We start from the raw sequence: 6,127 nt of genomic DNA on the forward strand, positions 1-6,127 counted from the left end.
AAACATATGTAAATGGCCTCCCTTAGCAAAGGTGTGAGCAACAACTGCAGGAAGAAGGTGTGTGCAAACCAAGCGCCATGACAAATACTGTATCAGCAAAAGTGGTTCCTAGTCTCTGTCTGGGTGGGCGACTGAGACAAATGATCATTCAACCTCCTATACAAGAGGTGGCCCTCCTCCACTGCTGCCCTCACAGAGTTGTGTCGGTGCTTCGGTCCTCAGTGTAGTGCCAGTAGCCTGTGTACGGCCCTCAGCCATGGAATTGCCAATATGGCCTCTTCGCTCAAGATGTTGCGCAGCATGGCCTTCAGGGACCGTTGCATCTTGTCCTTGAAGTCTGGCCAGCAATGACATAGATAACAGGGTTGATGCAGCTGTTGATGTAGGCCAGAGCTACCACAAGCGGGTCAACCTTGCTCACGGTTCATAGAGGGAACTATGCTGGGACTCATGGGCAAGGATCAGGCCAACCACATGGTGGGAGCCCAGCAGACAAAAAAGCTGATAATGACCACCAGCACAACTTTGAGGGTCTCTTGGACCGCATGAAGCGGCTGCTGTGCACCCGGGAGTCGCAATCCTAGCAGACACTGATGACCACAAAAGGATCAGGAAGCCAAGAGGAAGCGAGTGACAGTCACGGAGATCTCCACACTGTGGTGTCCCCACCAAGACAGCATAGTTGGTGCCGCACGATGTCATGTTAGAACCCTCGTAGTGCTTGGAGCTGCCGTGTGAAGAAGGAGGCACAGTGAGGACCAGGGCCAGAACCAGGCTGCTCCACACAGGATCCAAGCCAGATGCTGACGGTGGTTCTGGCACCAGATGGGTTGATGATCAGAGCACACGGTCTATGCTGAGAGCATCAGAGGAGAACACTAGCAAACATTTTGAGGATCGTCAGAGAGGGCAAAGCTTGCAAGCAAAGTCACCTAGGTGCCAATGATAGTTGGAAACCAGGGGCACAGCTAAGAAAGGCATGACAGGCAGCAGGGAGGTCAGCCACGGAGGGTTGAGGAACCAGACCGTGTTCACGTACGCTTCATCTGGAAGCCCATTACCCAGATGACTGCTCCGTTGCCCACCGTGCCCACCAGGAATGCTAGCGCATAAAGGACCAGCGCTACCCAAATGTGGCACTCATGCTGCTGCTTTTTCCTCACTGAAGGGAATGACTTTAGTCTTCATAATCAAAATTCGTAGAAGTGTAGGCGTTTCGGGTCATCCATTATGGAGCTGGAAGGCAAGGAAGACTTCAAATAGGCACAGCAGGAGAACCTCTTTAGTGCTCCAATCCAGAGGCCTTGAAGCTGTGCAATTGGACTTCACCCCTAAAAGAAAAAGAAGGAGAGTAACACCCATGTAGGTGTAAGCCAGGTTACACTAACTGTTACTCCCCAAGGTATAAAGTGCAAGGTGTTCATTCAAAAGAGGACCCAGGCCTTGTATAGTACAGTGGTGCCTCGGGTTACGAATTAATTCGTTTCGCGGCTGCTTTCGTAACCGAAAAGCCTTCGTAAGCCGAAAACCCATAGGCGCTAATGGGGAAAGCCGCGATTTCGTGTGAAATAGCGCCGAAAAGCACCAAAAAATTTTCTAACCCAAAAAAACATTCGTAACCCGGAACAATTATTTCCTATGGGATTTTTTCGTATCCCGGAAATTTCGTAACCTGGGTATTTCGTATCCCGAGGAACCACTGTTTATAAATGGCAACTCACCTGACATCATTAAACCAATGCAAAATGTTGTCATGGCTGAAAGCAGCAAACAGAGTATGCACGCACATTGCAACATGGGACTGCAACAGGCCCCAAGGCAGGCAGACAGAAATAGCCTAATATTCAATGCTTTACAGCAAACAGAACTACATATAGCCTATTCATTACTATAGAATAGATAGGGGTGAAAACAGGTTAAAGTGGTACAGGCAAAAAAGAGTGCTTTAAAGATTCCTAAGCGGGTGCTAAACACAGGCAGAAGGGTGTTATCAACATAGTATGTTGTGCTTTTATCTTTTTAAATGTTTTAAATATGCTTGAAATTGTTCCCTGTGAGCTTTTTAACAGAAATTGTTGAATTGCCTTTCTTCATGATCTGGTATGCTAAGATTTTAGCTGAACTTTGTTTTAAATTTCAGCAGCCTTGGATCCCCTACCAAGGGGAAAGCACAATATTAAATCATTAATATCCTCCTTTTCCCCAAGTATAGGACCCAAGGTAACTTGTACTGTGTTAATTAATGATTAAAGTAATATAACTCTGTGCCGCAATGTAACTCCAGACCTTTGGCACTTTGAAGGATTTTTTTCCCAGTCTGAACAGTTTAGAATCCTATATCCCAGGTGATATACCAATGTACCAATTGCTTTTGCTTGAGTCTGCTAAGAGGGCAAGACTTGCCCCCTCTTCTCCTCTTCTCTTCCTGATATTGTTTAGTTTAAGAAAAGCCATTTCTTTTTGCGTGCTAACTGTTCATAACCCTTGGTCCCATATATCTGCTAAGTTCTGCTAAGTTGTAATGGCTTGCTTTTTACCAGAACAGCCAAGCACGCAAAGATAGCTAAGGAAAACCTGTGACTGCTATCTCTTGATTCTCCTATTCTGTAAAAGACGGGGCTGCTTCTGGGCAAGTTTAGGATAAAGAGCTTACAAACACGCAAAAGAGGTTTTGCTCTTGCACGAGGCCCTTTTGCGTGTGCAGTAAGTCTGCAAGACTATAAAATGCTGTGTCTTTTAATAGACAGTGTTCATTTTGGCTCTGCTGGCAACGGCTGGACTGACAGTGAGAGCTGATGTTCCCTTTGATTGAAGAAAAACTTGTTTGCTTACTTTCCTTCCTTTTTGTGTTCATTGTCTATCCTGAGCTCCAGTGTCTTACCTGAGCAAGACAAGTAAACTGCTATCCAGTTAATCCTTTCAAAAGGTTGATATGACTGACTTCACCGCCATGCATCCATCTGGGAAAATAGACCGATCTACATGCACATGCTACCAGATTCTTCTTACCTTAATCTCAGCATCCCCTTCTATTGGACCTCTCTCATGTTAGTCTCAAAGGGGCTACTACAGATTCCCCCGAAATCTAAGAGGAGTCTGTGGCCGTTACAGACTGCCAAAATAAGCTGCTTGGGTCTCTTTGGAGGTATGCTGTTTAAATGATGCATGCATCCTAAGAATCTGGAAGCTGCACCAAAGCTGCACTCCAGTGCTTAGGGATGGAGTGTGGCTTTGGCACGACCTCCAGATTCTTAGGACCCATGCATCATTTAAATAGCATACCTCCAAAGAGACCCCAAGCAGCTTTATTTTGGCAGTCTGTAACAGGCCTGTGTTTATCAAACTAACACTGTCCTTTCTAGATTAGGCTAGATGGACCAAGGCAACAAAGCCACCTTTGAGGACTGATGCAGAAGCGTACAATGGGTTTGGCAAAAAGCGGTGAAGAGAGACAGGTGAAGAAGGGGGGGCTCCTGTGTTTCAAGGCTTCTCGCTTCATGTCCCGGACCTACCTAGGGAAGAGTAAAGGAGGAAATTAGACCTCTTTTTTTCCAAATCCAGGATTTGGTCAAAAGCAGCAAATGCTGGAAGCTTTTGATAACACTCATACTATCTGCTTTAACATGCTAGGGGGCAAACCGGATTTAAATGAGAGTTAAACTAGAGAAAACCAGGACATGCTGTGTGATAAACATCAGGCATTTCCTGGTTTTCTCTAGTTTAACTCTTGTTTAAATCCTGTTTGCCTCCTAGTGTGATAAAGCAGGAATTCATTCAGCTGACTTTGCAGATTTTACCTATCAAACTTCCTCCAGTGTCTGTGTGTTTCCTCCTCTGCTCCCTTGCATGGGCTTCTTTTTTCCCCCCGTTCCTAGCTTCTTCTGTTTCCTCTTCCATCCTAGCCTTGTCTACGCCCAACATGTCATCTAAGCAATCTGGGCACAGTGCAAGTGCATTTAACCCACAGTAGGTGGCCTGAGGCAGTTGCCCCATTTTGTCTAATGGGAGGATTGCTTCGGTGGCAGGCCCAGAAAGAGTTTCCATGTGGAATGACGGAGGGGAGATTTTAAAGCATGTGCGTACATGTCTATCCATCCATGTGTCCCACTCAGCAACTGGGTTGCCCAATCTGTTCTTTCCCCAGAAAAGCAGAAGCAACATCTCATAATCAAAATATGATTATAAAAAGGGAGAGGAGGTTCTTCCTTGCTGGCTTGGACATGGCGGAGGGTCTTTCGTCCCTAGAATCCTATGCCAGCAACCTGACTGAGAGCTCTAGTTTGGACGGTGGGCAATGTACAGTCTTCCCGATGGCTCTGGCCTGCAAGTGGAAGCTCAGAATGACACCATCCTTCTCTGAGAACAATGCTGTTAAGGAAGCTGTTGAGAATTGGAGCATAACAACATCTAGAGAAGAACATGAATGCATTAATCCCCCTGTGCATGAAATACTGTCCTTAACAGAGCCAGAAGTCCCCAAGTGGACAAGCAATAGACCAGAAGTGTTGTGATGGTGGAAATTGCAGCCCAGCAACATTGGGAGGCCACAGATGGTCTACTTTGGCCTCCCACTCTATCATGGACTTGCTTCAGACACTGCCTGGTAAAATATGATCCTTAGCTTCCATGCCTGGATCAGGTCTTCTCCTTTCACAGATGCAAGTCAGAGCATGAGAGAGAAACTTGGCTCTGGGGTTTAGCTACTCAGGAAGGGTCACAAAAATTAAAGGTTGTTGTGGGTTTTTCAGGCTGTGAGGCCATGTTCTAGAAGAGTTTATTCCTGACATTTCACCAGCCATATCTGTGGCTGGTGAAATGTCAGGAATAAACTCCTCTAGAACACGACTCCATTACCCAAAAAACCCCACCAAAAATATAATTTTGTGTCTCTTCCTGAGTAGCTAAGTAGATGAGTAGCTAAACAACATTCTTGTAGCTAAACAACATTGTCGCCATCGGTGGCTGGCAAACCGTCAGGAATAAACTCTTCTAGAACACGGCCTCATCACCCAAAAAACCCACAAAAAACTATGGATGCCATCCGTGAAAGGCTTTGACTTCACATTGGTCACAAAAATTGCCTCCCCGAACAAGAATACTTTCACCATCACCCCCCCCCACACATACTTTACATTTTTATCAGTCCCCAAATTTCTAGCATTGCAGTAACTTAAGATTTCAGTTGAGCATATAGAAATATCATTCAGCATCCAAAGAAAAGGGAAAGATAAATAAGCAAAGGTATATAAACCCAGCAAATAGAAGATGATTGTCATTTTCATTGAGTGCTAGAAAGCAGAAGTATAAAGAAACATAAATGCAAGCAGATCTCTCATTTGGAGGGCAATGGCTTCATTTTGCCCCCATCTCCCCAATACTTTCTGGTTCTTGTGCTGGCCAAATGGCCGTAATAAAGTTGTTATTATTATTATTATTATTATTATTATTATTATTATTATTATTATTATTATTTCTGGTTCTGGGCACCACAATTCAAGATGGAGCAAGCTTGTTTTCTGCTGCTCCAGACTAGTACAGGAGGAAATGTACTCAAAGTACAGGAAAAGAGATCCCACCTAAACATTAGGAAGAACTCCCTGATGATAAGAGCTCTTTGACAGTGGGATACACTATCCCAGTATTGTGAAGTCTCCTCCATTGAAGTGTGGTGCCCAGAACCTGGCCATCTGTCAGGAGTGCTTTTGTTGTGTCTTCCTGCATGGAAGAGGATTGGACTGAAAGGCCCTTGGGGTCTCTGTGATTTTGTGAACTATACAACTCCCTTGTAGAAACAGAATATGTTTTTGATTCACTTATAGGAGGAGAGAGCAGCTCCTGGTAGGGGTGAGGAGATGTAAGATCAAGCCAGCCAAAACCACATCAAGCCAAAAAATTATTTCAGAGGTCACAGTGATCCCAGTATTCCAACTTAGGAATCCACATCTCCATCTCTTCAAACTAGATGGGAGCATTATACTGCCAAAAGCAAGGCTACAGTTTCCACATTGGTTTATCTGTGTGTCTTGTCTGCTCCACAACCACCTCCCTGATATCCAGGCATCTCCTGCCACAATTTGATGTTTATTATTATTATTATTATTATTATTATTATTATTATTATTATTAT

The 6,127-nt window shown here is 44.7% G+C and overlaps 1 pseudogene; it reads right to left on the reverse strand.

Annotated features, from left to right (window-relative positions):
• Positions 1-156: 156 nt before the first annotated feature.
• LOC121915534 lies at positions 157-1,188 on the reverse strand (annotated as a pseudogene).
• Between the last annotated feature and the right edge of the window lie 4,939 nt (positions 1,189-6,127).

This window comes from Sceloporus undulatus, chromosome 9, assembly GCF_019175285.1.
Source record: "Sceloporus undulatus isolate JIND9_A2432 ecotype Alabama chromosome 9, SceUnd_v1.1, whole genome shotgun sequence".
Classification (NCBI taxonomy): Eukaryota; Metazoa; Chordata; class Lepidosauria; order Squamata; family Phrynosomatidae; genus Sceloporus; species Sceloporus undulatus.